The following is a 15,762-nucleotide window of genomic DNA, read 5'->3' on the forward strand; positions in this document are numbered from 1 at the left end:
TGTTGGGCTGGAAGGGGCAAAATATAGCCGGGCTGGACCAATCAGCGGGGCGGAGGGGAGGAGGACGAGAGGGAGAGGAGGAGGAGGAGGAGATGGAGGAGGAGATGGAGATGGAGATGATGAGGGGGAGGAGGAGGAAGGGGGGCGTCCCGAGGCACCAGCAGGAAGAGCCACCCGGGGAGGGCCGGGCTGAGACCGGTGTGGACGCTGCTGCCCAGTTCCCTTCCTTCCAAGGAAGAGGGTTATTAATTTTTTCTCTTTCTTTTCTTTCTTCTTTTTTTCCTCCTTTTCTTTCTTTTCTTTCTCTTCTTTGCAAGCCCCTTTTCTGGCTACTTGCAATCTGCCCGTGCCTCCCGCAGCCCTGCCGAGCCGACGCAGGAAAGTGTTTAGATTTGCCTGCCAGGCTGCCTGTTTGCAGGCGGACAGGGATGCTTGGGGATTTACGTTTATTTTTTTTATGAATTATTTTGTGTGTGTGTTTTGGCCAGCGTTCCCCATCTGGGGTTGGGAGCAGCCCTGGGGTGAAGGCAGCGGCGAGCCCTCTTCCCCCAGCAATTTTCGATTGGGAATTTCAGAGCCAGCGGGAGAAACGGCGCCTTGCTTTTAAGCACTGTTCACATGAAAAGAAATGCGTTTCCAGCCTGTCAGCCTAGGGACTGTTGAGGAATGGTGGGTTCACCGGCAGCTGGGTGATCGTGACTAAAACCTGCCTCCCGCGCTGTGCTGCTGGGGCTGGCACATCCGTGCCATTGCCGCACGCGCCGTGGGCATGGCAGCATACCCATGGCACGGTGCCATCGGCAGCCGTGGAGAAGCAGCGTGTCCCCTGCTGCCGGGTCACTGCTCCGCTCGCTTGGTTGCCGTCCAGCAGAGATTTGCAGTGCCAAGTGTGAGGCTAGGTGGTCTGAAGGTCCTTCCTGCCATTGGCATGGAGGAGTTATGAACTGCAGGACCCGTTTGGAAGCGAGGAGATCTGCTTGCACGCTGTCCCTGCGCCCTGACACCCCCCAGGCTATGTCGTTGACGTGTGAAAGATGCCCCAGCTCTGGGTAACTGCCTCCAAGCCCCCTTCGGCGGCGGACATGCCTGAGACCCCAGCCTGAAATGTGAACCTCAGCATTAGGAAGACTTGGGGCACCGGGTTGCGCAAGAGCCCAGCTCCCAGCCTCCTCACAGCGGTGGGGTATTGCATGCCATGGTTTCTGTGTGTCTGGAAGTGATTTGAAAAAGCCGATCTGCTGTTAACCCTAAACAAAACAAAGGCCTTAAAAAAAAATTAAAAAAAATCTTGTCTCATTCTTCAATTGCTAGCCAGGAGCTACAGAGGTTTCGGGCTAGATTTCCTTCACGTTCCTGGAGCCTCTCATTAATATTTTGCAAGAGCAAATCAGCACCAGTCCACGGGAGAGCCCGTACGGCTGCAAGAAGCCTCCTCTCTGCTCTTCCCCATCCTGCCCTGGCTGTACAGCTGAGGAAGGTGCTGGAGCATCGCCACGCCAGAGGAGCAGCCGTGTGCCGCTGGCCGGAGCTGAGCCCCCGAGCTGCTGGAGTCTTTGGCTCTTTGCTCCTGCCCTGGGAACAGCAAGGTGGGTGCTAGGGGGGAACTGGGGTGAAGTGAGCAGCCTTCAGGGCAGTCAGACTGGGCAGCCACTGGGAACACCCCAGGCACATCACCCACCGCTGATCCTGGCCCTTCTCCCAGGCTTTGGCCAAGCACGTGGCATTTTCCCCGGCCACATCCACCCTTTAACCTCTCACATGGCCCCAGCAGCATCCCTGGCCTCTGGGTGGGCTCAGAGCTGCCCTGGAGCTGCCCTGGAGCTGGTGCCACTGGTTGGCATTTGGGATGAGGTGGGGATGAGCTACAGCAGGGTGGGAGAGGGGGAAGCTCAGCTTTCCCCAGGCCTGGAAACGGTGCTAAGAGCTGAGGCAAACCCTCCTAGTGGGGGAGGCAGATGCAGAGCCTCATGCCGTTCTCACTTTGTGCAACTGCTCCAAGCCTGGGCCTCCTCCACACAGGATGGCAGTGGGCTTACGATGCTTTCCTTATGCAGGGGAAGACCCCCTGGTCCCGCTGCCTTGGACTCCTGGTGCTGTGAGGGACCCAGCCTCCTGCCTGTGTCTCGCAGCTGCTGCCCACCTTGAAAAGCAACTGGACCAAAAGCGGTCCCCAGCGCCCTTGGGGACATTGCTGCATGGGGACGCCCCGATGGGGACCCAATGGCTCTGGGGTAAAAGCCCAGCTTGCACACAGGGCTGGGAGCAGGGCAGTGCGGGGCAGGGGGTTGGAGTGGTGCTGCTGTCCCTGTTGCACACTCTACCCATGGAGCAAAGCCCAGTGCTTCAACCCCAGAGCACGAGCACGGTGCAAACCCTGCCTCACAGTGCATTTGCTGTCTGTGCCACATTCCAGTGCAAGGATGGGGGGAAAGAGGCAGGGAGGGTGGCGGAGGGGGAAAGGAAGGGCACAGCTGCTGGAGGAGGAGGGATGAGAGCTGCGAAGCAGGGAGAGAGGGGAAAGAGGGCTATGAGGGGGGGATGGAGCAGCATGTAAAGCACCCAAAAATGCCTGAACTGGCTCAGGAGGGGGATGAGGGGGCTGCACTGCCTGCCTGCGTGGGCAATGCCTCACCGCATCTTCCCCGGAGACCGAAAGCACCCTCACCCAGCTGGGGTGTGTGGTGAAGCACACGGGGTCTGTGCCCGGCTCAGTTTTCCCGGAGGGGACACACACAAAACCCCTGCAGCACAACCTCTCCTTTTGCCCCGCTGCCCCGGGGACACGGGTATGTGGCTCTGGGTGCTGGCAACCCCCTGGCCCTGGCTCCTCACCGGCCGCATCTGCAGCGGCGTGCAGGGAGGAAGCACTGGACATCCCTGGGCAGAGATAAGATCGACGCACCAGCTGGGTGACCTCTCCCCATGCCCTCCTTGCCTGGCCTGGTGTCGGGCGAGCTGGACCCCAGCCCAGCACACAACCTCAGGAGTTGTATATTATTTTTTTCTTTTTTTTCCTCTCTGCCCGCCCCCCCCCCAGTTTTATTGGGCTGGCGGCTCACCGCCCCCACCCCGGCCCCCAGTTTCCCTTCCTAGCATCCCGCACAGCCCAGCACCACACCTAGCAGAGGAAGCGTGGCAGGGACGGCAGCCTCCGCTCCCCAGCACAAAGGCATTTTTCCCTCCCTGCCCCCAGCCTGCGCCTCTCACTGCTGGTTATTCCTCCCAGCCAGGTCCAACACAGAGCTCCCACCCACCTAAAAACAGACTCAGCACCACCTGGACCATCCTCAAGGGGTCTCGGGGATCTGGGGGTTTGAGGGGTGATGGTGGGGATGGCAAGAAGTTAAGAGCGAGTGTTGCTGGCTGAGCCTGATGGTTATTTCTGCTGCTGATGGCTGCGGGTAGGTGCAGGAGCCCCAGGCTGGGCTGGGGGCTGTGCAACCAAATTCAAAGGATTTACTCCCAAAATTTGCACCCAGGTTATAGAGGTGGTGGATGGATGCTGGCAAGGCCCCTATGGTGGAGCAGCAGCAAAGCCCTGAGCCGTGATGGGAAAATTGCTTTTTATTCTCATTTTGCAGAGGGTGCAAGGCACAAGGGGAGCAGTCAACGGGGCCGGGGCAGGAGCAGGATCCATCCCCGGACCTGGGTGCAGCCTCCTGTGGTGCCCAGTGCCTTCCTCACTCGCTCACTCCAGCCTCACTTCTAGATGGGTTCATGCCACTAATGAATTAATCACCATGCAATTACTGGTGTGGGGCTGGTGCTGTGGTGTGTCCGATGGGATGAATGAGGTATTTCACAGGAAGAGATTTCATATTAATTACAGCTAACAATATCTTCAGGCCACACTGCATGGGTAACCGGAGTGGTGCGGCCAGGCGAGATGGACATGACCTGCACCTGCTTCTTCATCCCGAAGGAGATGCCCTTTAGCGGGGGTGGCTGAGGGGAGCGGGGGGACCCGCACAGGGCTGCTCAGTGCCACCGTGGGACACCCGGGCTGGCGGCTCCCCCGGCATCCTGAGAGGTGCCCCCACGCCGTCGGGTCCCAGAGGCTCCCCCGGGGCCGGGGCCGCTGCAGCCTTGCTGGAACAAAGGCTTCCCGAAGAAAGGCGCTTCCTGGAGAGAAAAGGACTTGGGGCCGGGGCTGTGTGTGAGTCCTGCCGAGAGGCTGAAGTCATCTGCTGGGAAATGCTCCACGTTTCGCCGGAGCCACCCTTTTTCCAGGGCCCAGCTCAGCGCCCGATTTCCTCGTGGACAAATAGTTCAGTGGGTCAGGCAGAGCTGGCAAGCGCCGAGCGAGCTGGCCGGGGCCGCCGGGCGCCGGCAGATGCGATACGGCATCTGTGTTAGGAGCATCCTGGCAGCAGCCACATGCTTGTGCAAAGGTGACACATCCCCCATGTCCCCACGTGGGGATTGGAATTGTTCCCACCTGAGTCGGGGCGATGGGTGGAGAACGGGTGGTCGCAGTCAGCCCCAGCCCCGGGAAAGGCCGGCTCAGCTGTTTTTTGCTCATTTGCTCTTTTTCTCTGCTTCTTGCTCCATCTGACAAGTGAGGGGCACTGGGGATGCTGTGGAAAGGTGCCCTGGGTCACAGTGGCTCTCTGCCCCTGGAGCGAGCCACTGGGCGCTTGCTGCCTCCCTGCCCCGCTGCCACCCATGCCGGCAGCTCCCCGACGGCCGCAGGGCTGAGCTGGCAGCACTGTGCGGACCGCGCCAGCCAAGCCCGGCCATCAGGCACCTCATCCGAGGAAGCGGAGAAAGTTGTCTTTCTGTTTCAGTTCTTTTCAATAACCAGAGGTCAGTCGTGTTTATACAGGATTATAACTGGAACAACAACAGCAATACCCATTGTGCGAGCAGTGAAACCCACAGCTAACCCGAAAAAGCTGTCGCTCCACACAAGCGCAGCCGCTGCAGCCTCCCGGGCAGCGGCCGGAGCCCTTGGTCCTCACCGGAGCCGTCCTGCCTCCCCTTCCCCTGCCTTTGCCCTGCCACGGCCCCTTCTGGCACAGCCCTGGCTCTCCGGTGATGGTCCCACCAGCTCAGGGTGCTGCACTTCCAGCCACATCACCCCGTGCTTGCCCCCCCCTGCAGCCCCCACGCCCCGAACGTGAGCGAAGCTGCTGCAAATCCCACCCACGGTGCTTACGGCCGGGCTAAGGCCGGGAAAAGGCTTCGGTGCAGCACAGCACACGAGGAGGGCTGAGCGTGCCGGGGTGTGCGGGGCGGGTGTGCTGGGGGCACGCGTGTGCGCGCTGGCTGGAGTCGCTTCCCGGCAGCTGATTGCGGCAGCGGTGGTTGCTTTAACACTCGGTTCCCATCACGGAGAGAGCCCAGGCTTTTAGGAAGGAAAGTCTTACACTTCTACCAACTATTTCAAGACTCCCATAAACACATTTTTGGTTCAGCATTAATGAATTACCTCAATGCGGAGCTACTCATGCCAAATACATGAATACAGAGTGTAGAAAAGCCGCCGAGAAGCAGATTTGGCTGCCATTCAGCTGCTCTGATCGGCACAATTTCTTTTCTCGATTATAGCAAGAAAATGCTCTCTGCCTGTGGCACCGCGTCCTCCCAGGAACAGGCAGCTGGCCGACAGTTGGGCTGTGCAGAGCTTGGGCACGCCGGGGTTATTTGCTGCTTCCATCACTCGAATTGGCAGAAAATGCTGCTCGCTGGTGTCCGCGCAGGAGGTGCAGCCAAGAACCGGGATCCTGCTCTTTCTGCATGCCCAGGCTCGCTGCTCTGGGCTGCCTGACCTCCTCGTGGGTGCTAGGGGAAGGAAAACTGCGATTAAGAGGATTTCTGAGTCTGGCTTTTCTGGGGAGGTGGGTCGGGGCTGCCTGTCTGTGGCCCTGCAGCCACGCGTGCCCACGAGCACCATGGCTGGGTGCAGCTCCACCGTGGCCCCTGTCGTGGTTTTACCCCACATCTCTATACTATCAACACCGTTTCCAGCACAAATCTAAAACATAGCCCCATGCCAGCTACTATGAAGAAAGTTAACTCTCCCAGCTGAAACCAGGACAGCCCCTCTCCGTGGAGCAGTGAACCTCACCCATGGCCTCATCAACCGTGTCCTTTGCTTTCCTCCAACAGCAACAGCCCTGCCACGCTGGGGACTGCCAAGAGACAACGTGCCCCCAGGAAAAGTGCAGCCCCTTTTGCAAAAACCTTTCTCGCCGGGCTCTGCTCTCCAGGTTCCTGACCTCCGTGCCCCACTGGGTGTTTGCTCATCCCTTGCTCTTTGAGCATCATTCGACCGAAAGTACCATGGATAAATGGGTTTGTGCTACGTCACGGATGAGGATGCCACTTTCAAGCAGGGGAGAGCAGGGGAATCAAGGAAGGCAACACAGCGATCACACCTCCACTGCTTTGCGTCGCAGTCCTCAGGAGCTTGTCAGCAAGAGCTGAGCTGGTTATTGCCTCTTTGCTCCCTAAAATGAAACTCCAGCGGCAGGTGAGCAGGGGAGAGAGGGTGGCCAGTGCACCCCTGTGCCCACCGAGCCCATGGCCAGCAGCAGGACCGTCGCCTGTCCTCTCTCTCACCAGGAGGGCTGATGCAGCAGTGCAGGATGTCTCCATCTGGGAAAGGTTTGCTGTTCTCAAGAGCTGCTGTGGCTCCTGACATGTTTTAGCTTAGCGCGAGGCATTACCTCACCGGGCCGCTGCAGATGGCAGATGGCTGCTGGCTGCACCGTGCTCCTCTCTGCTCTCTCCCCTCTCTCCGCTTCATCTGCAGCCCCTGAACCCAGTGCTTTCTGCTCAGGTTTTTCACATGCTGGCTGGTTTGCTCGCAGGATCCTGGGGAGGCGGTTGCCTGCTTTCTGAGCATCACCCCAGCTGGGCCTGGAGGAAGAGGAGCCCTCTGTAGCATCCCTGGAGGAAGGGGAGCCCTTTGCAGCATCCCTGGAGGAAGAAGAGAACCTTTGCAGCATCCCTGGAAGTGACAACCTTCTCCGAAGCTCGCAGCCCATCTCCTTGCACAGGGGTCTGGTGGCCACCTCTGCTTCACCAAGGCTTTCAGCGTCCAGCAGAAATGATGAGGATGTTGCAGAGAGCAACCTCACCTTCATATAGACAGGGAAACTCTCAGTGCCAAACCCAAGTGGAAGAGAGGAGTTTTGGCTCAGAGTGGGGCAGACGTTGCCATGGCTCTGTGCCTCAGTTTCCCCGTGTGCTGTGCAGGGCACAGGGCAACCCAGCCTCTCCTCGGGCCCTTTAGAGACAACAATCTCCCCAGCAAAGGGCAGGATGTATGGGGGTAATTTTGACCGAGTGCTTCTTTCCTGAGAGAGAACAATAATAATAATTACAATAATAATACTAAGAATAAAGGAAAGGCCCTGAGAGCTTTCCCTCCCTGCAAGCAGAGGAAGACTTTTGCTTTTTGGTGCTGTACTGGGGACATTAAGGGAAGGGAAATGGGCATGAATGTGCTGCATTTGCAGCTCAAAACCCCACGAACTGTGACATCCCTCCCCTAAATTGGCCTAAAAATGAGATTTAAAAGCTTGCCACAGACAGCATCTTTTTCTTCACTTTCTGATTTCAGAGCATCCTTTGTGCTGCAGCTCAGAAAAAACGGCAGCGAAATCCCCCAGCAACGGAGCTGGGGCTCGGGGATGCTGCGAGTGGCTGCAAAGATTTCGGAGCAGGGATGCAGGGTGGGAGGAGGAGGATGGCGTGGGCCCCCAGGGATGAAGGCTGCAGCTATGCTGGGGATCGCCACGGCCGGTGGGGTGCAGGGGGCCAGGGGCGGGGAAAGGCTCCAAGGGAAAGGCTTTGTTCGCGGGCCAGCCGGGAGCGTGCGAGGGCCTCCGGGTTCCAGCGTTTCTCCTCCGCTTTGCTCCTGCTGTGTGCGGGAGCCGGGCCAAGGTGGAGCACGGCGGGGTGGAGCGGGTCCCCGAGGAAGGCAGGGGACGGCCGTGCATTTAGCCCTTAAATTGCCTGGGAAAGTGGCTCTATCTTTCCATGTCCCTCCAGGGCTCTTCTCTCACCCAAGCTGAGGCCATTTCCCAGGCTGCTTGCCCCCAACACCTCCACCTCTGCCGTCCTCCTAACAACCCCTCTTGCTTGGCCCGTTCAACCTTGCTCAGATCTGAAAGCGCTCGGGAAGGATACACAAAGGCTCACGACAGAACAACCCTTCGTGGCGTGCTCGAGCTGGAGAAATAATGTTAAAGGCTCTTATCTGATGGAGCCGCAGCCTTGCCAAAGCCTGTTGCTATCAGCTCGGGACACATGTGCTATTGGCAAAGCTTCGGGGACACAATAATACAAACAGTTTTCATTGTCGAGTCAACAATGATGGGAGAAGGAGCCTGGTGCTATTACCGGTATAAAAGGCGCACTGTAGGAAAGCTCAGGACAGGAGGATGCAGTCGGGATCAACAGCGGGGTTTAGCAGATTACAGTTATATTTGTAGTCGGGAAGGAGAAACCTTCCATCCCCAGTGGGCTGGAGCCAGAAGGTTGGAGCCGGGGGGGGGGGGTTTAGGCTGCAAGGAAAAACTCTTAGAGCAGCGCTGGAAGCAGCTGCAGCGAAGTGCTGATGGCAGCGGGTTTGGGCAAGGGCAGGAGGCAGGTTTGCAGCGCGTCAGCCCGAGGTCATGCTCTGCCGGCTCCTGAGAAGTTGCCCGGGAAAAGAACCGGTGGCTGTACATCACTGAGGGGGGCTGCAGGATGAGGGGGGCTGCTGCACTGACAACCTGAGGCATGCGGGATCCCCCTACACCCTCTCACTACAAGGTCTGTGTATTTGAAAAAGCCCACACCGGTGTGTGCGGGGTGGATGGGCGATTCAGCACATGCTGCACCCAGTCTCTGCTGTCATTTGGGCAGAAACAGGGATGATGGGGAGAAGGTCAGTGCCTCCACGAACATGGTTTTGCAGGGGGAAGCATCCTTCCAACAGCCGTGTCACGTCCCCCCACACTGTTCCTCCTCAGCCTTCCTGGGCCCCTGTCAATCTAAACGGGGGATTTTTGGAGAACACATGCTCGCGGGTTGGGTTGGATGTGTGGGTGGGTGAGTGGGATGGGAGGATGAGTGGGATGGGGGCACCGTCCTGCCCAGGACAACAGCCCCTCCAAACCGGTGCCTGCGGGGCTGCCACATGTCCGCAGCTCTGCCTGCCTCAGCCCCGGTGCTGTGCCCCCGGGACCCAGGCAAGGTCCTGGTCTGTGATGCCACACACCGGTGAGGGCACAGGGAGGCTGCTTAAGGGATGAAGGACCCAAAGCAGAAAACGGAGGGTCTCCAGCCACCTGGCTCGCAGAAGGCAGAGAAGGGGTGGTTGGCAGAGGCACGGTGCCATCCTGCACCCTTGGAGGTGGATGGTGGGGTGATGGGGAGCAATGCCTCATCTGTGGCGTGGTGGTGAGGAAGAGGATGCAGGTTTGCCAGCTGTTGTGCATGGTGGCAGGGGGTTAGCAGGCACAAAAGCCCCCGCACCATGGGCGGCTGCAGGAAGCTGGAAAGCTGGGCAGGAGGTCAGGAACTTATCGGCGGCTGTCAGGGGCTGAGCGGGGCCGGGGCAGCCATTCCCACCAGGAGCAATGATGTCAGGTGGTGGCCAGGGCCGGGAGGCAGGAAGCCCGTCGCAGCCAGCGAGTCTGTCCTGCTCGGCCTTCCCCATGTGTTTTCATGAACAATGCATCCCGTCAGGGACACCGCGAGGCTGGCTCTCCTGGACTGAGGATGCCACGAGGCTGGTCCTCCTGCACCACCAGCAGCCCTGCGTGGCTGCCTTGCACCCACGCTGGCATCCTGGCTGCTGCGCCGAGCTGGGTGCTGCTCCCTGTCCGCGTGGGCTGTGGGACGGTGCCGGTGTTGCACCTTTTGCACAGGGATTTGGCGTGTCTGCTGAATCGCTGTGAGGTCTGGAGGGAGAAAAATGTGGCGTGCATTGGCTGCAGCCTGCACCGCTTCTGCACCACTGTGTTGCCATGCCGCTGCCTGCGTAGGCAGGGCTGCCGCTGCCTCTCTAGATGGCATGTCTGGCCCCGGCAAGACTCATCTACAGGGCAGATAGGCTGGCAAGTCCCGGAGAAAGCCCTTGTAGAAAGGATGGCCATGCCAGCTGCTGCCCTGGCCCTCTCCCACTCCCAGCTCAGCTGGGGCAGGGTAAATACCCACCTCGAGCATCCAGCCGTGCCTGCCCAGGTGTCCAAATATTCCATCTGGAAGTGGCAACAGCGATTACTCCAATGTGCCGAGGGAAAGCTCCGGCAGACTGAGGCGCTCAGTGATGCTGTGAGAGGCAGAAGAGCCTCCCTGGGCTGGGGGTCTGCTGGGGTGTGGGGAGTCACGAGCCCTGTCTCTACCCTCCCAGTCCGGGCAGCTGGGGCTTGGGTTTGCCTCCTGGCCCCACGAGCAGCCTTTGTGAACCCGGTGGGCACTCAGAGCAGGCAGGGTGACGGCAGCCAAGAGACGAGCTGTGAACAGGGTGGCTGGGATGGGGCAAGGCGCCTGGCCGCCAACGCCCGGAGGGAGAGGGACTTCCTGAGCACGGCCAGCCGAAGGATGGCCCCAAGGACTCCAGCTCAGTCTCTCCCTCTGCTCCCTCCACCCCTCCCAGCACACCCTTGTTTTCAAAGAGGTGCCTCCACACCGGGGATGTAGTAGGCTGTGTTTGCCAGCGGCTGGCAGCGATGTCCGTGCTGGTGCCGACAGGCCGGCTGGCATGTTTTCCCCCAGGGAGGCTTTAGCAGGAGGCTGTGCATTTCTGGGAATTGTGTCGGGCAGGGAAGGAGGTTATTGTTTGAGTTGCAAGTGTGCAGCGCACTGATGAGATCAGGGCTCGGTGCTCGGCGGTGGGGCAGCTGAGCCGTCTGCAGTGCTGCCGATGGAGCGATAAGCAGGAGAAAGCTCTTATCTGTGATCCCATCTCTGCGGGCAGAGCTGGAGAGCAGAGGGCATGGCAAAACCCTGGTGACCTGGCTCTGCTCGGCCTTCCCGTATGGTTAGCATGGGGCAAGGGGGTGTCCAGGGGGTTTCAAAGGGAGTGATGGAGGCAGTGAGCACACTGCCTTCACCCTCCAGCACACCACGGTGCAGCCGCCTGCCCTGCTGATTTTGGCCGTGCAGACTCTTCCTCCCAGTCCTCGCAGCAGCCCCCTCAGGTACATGAATCCAGACCCGGCCCTGGGAGCTCCAATAGCTTTTAGATCATGGGTGCCCTCACCATGGGGGGAATCTGCCCCAGCTCCCTGAAGCCGTACCAAAGCAGCTTTTGCTCCAGCCATGGATGGAGGTGGCCAAACGCTGCCTGTTCACTGCCTGGCTTTCACCCTCTGCCTCACTGGCAGGCAGCGGGAGGTGTGCTTGCTCCCTTGCAGGCAGGACACAGGTCCTTTTGATCCCAAACTCTGTGGGACACAATATCAGAGCTCTGTTTGCAAAACCGTTGTGAGTAAGGGGGCTGGGCATTGAAAGCCCTTTGCAAGCCTCTGCTATGGGTGAGCTGAGAGGTGCCACATTAGTCCACGAGAAGCTAACCATCCTCCTCCTCCTTGGGAGGATGCCTCCCTCCACGCGCCACGGCTTTTGACACAGAGCAAGTCACGAGAGCCCGAGGAGGACAGACCTGCTGTCTCGGAGGGGCACCGCCATCCGGAGAGCTTCCCTACCACCTTGGTCTGGAGATCGCGCTGGCGAGCAGGGACAGCATAGGAAATGCTACATTGGAAAGCCCTGTGTGAGAGCCCAGGAGCCCCTGCCTTCCCACAGCAGACTTATCAAGGCACCAGTTCAGAGTGGCGCTTTCCATGGGCCAAAAGGGAAGTGCATACACACCAGACTTCTCGGGGTCAAGGATGCTGGGCAAGCAGCGAGCCGAGAGGCTGCAGGGGGCAAGGGAGGGAGCCGGGGCGTGGGGAGGGAGACACAAATAGCAAAATGAATGGCTTGAACTTCCTATGTTTTATGAAGGCAAATGAAAGGAGACAGAGAGGGGGAGAGAAAGGAGACCTGAGCGCTTGCACACGCTCTCACGCACACATGGGTCAGCCCAGACCCCAGAGCCCGTTGGTGGCTGGTGTGGCACGGCAGCCTGCACCCACTTGGCTGGCACGGCTCTGGGCCAGCTGCTTGTCTGGCCCAGCGTCCCCCGAGAACACCTCGCAAAGTGTGACAGGCTGCTGCTTAGCACTTATTCCTCCCCCTGTCATTATTATTTTGAAAAGCAGCCAGTATAATTAAAATCGTTAGGAGGAGGAGATTTAGGGAACATCCAAAGTGTCTCGGAAGAGCATCTGCAAAGCTGGAGGTCCAAACTCCACCCTGGCGCTCGCAATGAGCAGTGCCCAGGGGAATCATCATCTCCTCCACGTCCTCCCTTCCATGCTCCCCGTTTTGCAGGGTGGCAGAGGCTGGGCTACCACACAGGGTGGTCCTGGCCACGTTCCCCTCCACGTCTGCTGCCCGCTGCAGCCAAATCCTGCAGCCCTTCCTGGTGCACGACTTGTCCCAGGAGGGTCAGATGGTAGTGTCCCCAGGCACGGGCTGCTCACCAGCAGCTTCAGGACAGATGAGGTGGGAGGTTGTGGGGAGAGGAGGACACGGAGTCTCTGTGGGCTGCTCTGCCGGAGCGGCACGGATGGAGCCCGCGCTGTCTCCTGGGAGCCATGCTGGTTTTTGTTGTGTTAGGGGATCCTGTGCCATGAGATGAGGTGTGGAGAGGTACTTTGGCTCCTCAGAGGGGAAAACAGGACAGTCTGCAAGACAGAAATGCAAGTCATCATTAGTGGCAATTTCTCCAGGTTTCATAAGTGTTTGGATGGAGGATTTTGGCCTCCAGGGTCAAATGTCCCTGGTGCCAGGGCTGGGAGACTGAGGACATCAGACAATTGCAGCAAGGAGGGGACAAAAGGCAGCACCCCTGCTTCTATTCTGGGACTGGCACAAGTTCGTGGCTGGGGGATTGGTTCCTCTGTCTCCTTCCTCCTCCTCTCCCAAATTTGAGCTGCCCTGGGCTCAGGGAGGAAGAGCAGAATAACCATCCCCAGGGAGGTCAGTGCTGGGAAAGGCTTGACCATCAGTGCAGGAGGATGGCAGCAACGCGCAGAAGCCCCATTGTGGCAGCTGCTGTGCCAGGTGGAGACGGCCGAGAGCCAGAAGCAAACCACCCAGCACAGCCAGGAGTCCTCCACTGCTGCCAAGGCAGGCTCACGAGGGTGAAAAGGAGGGGAGACGCATTAAAACCCCTCCCCAAAATCAGCATTGCTCTGCCAAAACCTATGGCAGCTGTTCCCATCTCCTGGCTGGCGTTCACGGTGCCGGATGAGGGCTTGGGGTCTACCAGCTACCTGCTGTCCATTGTTCCCCAGATGGGATCTCGCTACCAGCTCAGAGCCCAGGGACAGCCAACCTTCCTGTCCCTACGAGCCGTGACCCCAAGGCTGAGATCCTGGAGACCTGGGCACGCTTGAAGTTAGGAGTTGTCTCAGGACAGAGCTTCCCCGCGGGTCTCGTGGTGGGTAGGTGGGCAAGGCTGAGCCCAGGAGGGCCTCTCATCTCTGCCTTCTCCAAAAGTGGAGCAGATTGAGCCTCTGGTGGTTGGGAGCAACAGAAAGGGTGGGGTTTGGTGGCCGGTCTCCAAACAAATGATGGTGATTTGAATCTGCTGGGGATACTGGAAGCACGAAAAGCTTATCTAACTTGATCCAGCCCAAATCAGCCGAGAGTCACTTGGGAAACACTGTAGCCCAGTAGGAAAACCAGGTGAGATTTTGTGAGGTTTTATTTTGCAGCGAACTCTTCTCCCGGCTCTACCAGCTCTGTCTGCTGAGGGCAGTTGCCAGCAAGGCACCGCGCACAGAGACTTTCACGGTGCCTCTTGATGCGCAGGGGTCAGCTAAAGCCCCCTCCCAACCTCTCCCTGAGCCCAGCTCCAGCGACAGACTCGCCCCTGCTCTGTTTTTAGCACATTCAAGTAGCTGCTTTCACAAGAGGTAAAAGAAAGTTCATGGATCCGTTGACAGATCAGCCCAAGCGGGAATTTCTCTGGGAATTCCTGCAATAGCAGGTTGGCTCCCGCGGAGGTGGAGTTTCCTCTGGATCTACCTCCACCCAGGCTTGGGGAGCGCTCCGGCCACCGGCTCCACGCTCGGGGGGCTGGGCTGAGCGACGCCACCACTGCTTCCCAGCCAAGGTCAGCCAGAAACCCTCCCCGCTCTGCAAACGCCTGTCCTGTTAACCCTTGGGAAGAGTGGAGCCGCAGGCTGGCAGGGTTAGGCTGCAGAGCTGGCCTGTGCCCTGCAGGCACGCAGGGGCAGGGGGCATTTTCCTCTCCCACCCAGCAGGCAGCGGATGGGGTGCAGGCGTGAGGATTTCGTGCTGTTATGTTCCTCGGGGACCCGCTGCCAACCAGGCAGGCAGTCATGGGGCCTGGGCGAGGACAGTCCACCACGGCAGGAGGCCGGCGTTGGCAGGGTGACGGGTTTTTCGCTCAGAGGCAGGGAGCAATGGGGTGACGGCGCTCAGCATCGGTGACTGTGCGCTGTGGAATCTGAGACACGTCCCCGGCCATACTTGTGGTCAGGAACCATCTTCGCGTTGCAGTGATACAAACCACATTCACAGTGGCAGCAGTGCCGCTTGAGCATGCCTCTGACGCCAAGGACCGGCGTGACCCGACCCCACACACAGGACAGGCAGCTACCCGCTTCCAAGGACCTCCAGAAGGTCCCCTTGTTCGGACTTGTTTCCTCCTCTCTCGCAGAGGTGGGCCTCTCCAAAATGGCACCCCCTCGCTTCACAGCCAGACCCTGCCAAGGGATGGAGGCTTTCCAGATGCTGCAGAGGCTCCAGACAGCGAGCTGGAGGGAACTCGCGTTCACAAACATGGGGCCAAGCCAAGAAGTTTCAAGGTAGCTCCAAGTGTCATGCCAGGGAGAAGGCCTGGAGCTCAGGTTTGGTCTGGGGCCACCTCTGCCAGTCTGGGGATGAATCGAAACGTGTCTCTCACATCTGGGTAGCAGCTCTTGCTTGAGGGGATCCCAGAGATTTGTCCAACTCAGTGTGAGCTGCCATAAAGTACAGCAAGCTGGCAGCTTTAGGTACATAACAGGCAGTTTGGGGGACAGCAACCCAGGAAAGGTTTAGCACTGATCTGTTCAATACTCCCCACTTTTGTGTGCTGGTAAAGCTAAACTCTCCCCTCAGTGACTCGCTTGCCACAGGACAGAGCAGGGTTAGAGCTGAGCTCAGGGAGCCCTGGTTCCCAACACCTAATTCTGCAGCCGGAGGCCACACAGAGCACATCTCCATGCTTTCGCTTGATCTGTGGCCCCGCCGGGGCAGGACATGGCCGCTCTTTACCAGCACAGTCAGGGCCCTCTCCAAAACATCCGCACTTGGCGAGGGCTGTGAAGCCAGCTGTGCAGGAGGCATCGAAGTTCTCCCCCTGCCAGGAACCAGCTGGAGAGCGCAAGAATATTCAGCAGCGAGTCCCAGGAGCAGACATTGCGCAGCTCCCGGGGGACACGCTGCCCTCGCACAGTCTACGAGTGCCACCTACAGGGGGGCTCCTCGCTCTGGCCTGGGCGCCCCCAAACCATCCGTCCCCCTCTCCACCCTTCTGTTAATTAGTCTCAAGTTCCCAAGGCTGCACCGGCCCGGCTGCACGGCCCAACGTCTCGGTTTAGCCAGGCAGCAGGGCCAGCCGCGGCACTGAGGGCTACCTGCCGCGGGACTACAGCCACGGGAGAGTCCTGCGGTGCTCGATCGCTGCTGGAGCTGCTT

The 15,762-nt window shown here is 59.2% G+C and overlaps 1 long non-coding RNA gene across 1 annotated transcript; it reads left to right on the top strand.

The window, feature by feature from the left end:
- Positions 1-152: 152 nt before the first annotated feature.
- On the top strand, positions 153-7,513 carry LOC129214367 (uncharacterized). The gene is made up of 3 exons (XR_008579676.1): positions 153-1,586; positions 2,055-2,231; positions 6,816-7,513. It is a non-coding gene; the product is annotated as an uncharacterized LOC129214367 (long non-coding RNA).
- The last annotated feature ends 8,249 nt before the right edge of the window (positions 7,514-15,762 follow it).

The sequence above is a fragment of the Grus americana genome, chromosome 17, assembly GCF_028858705.1.
Source record: "Grus americana isolate bGruAme1 chromosome 17, bGruAme1.mat, whole genome shotgun sequence".
Classification (NCBI taxonomy): domain Eukaryota; kingdom Metazoa; phylum Chordata; class Aves; order Gruiformes; family Gruidae; genus Grus; species Grus americana.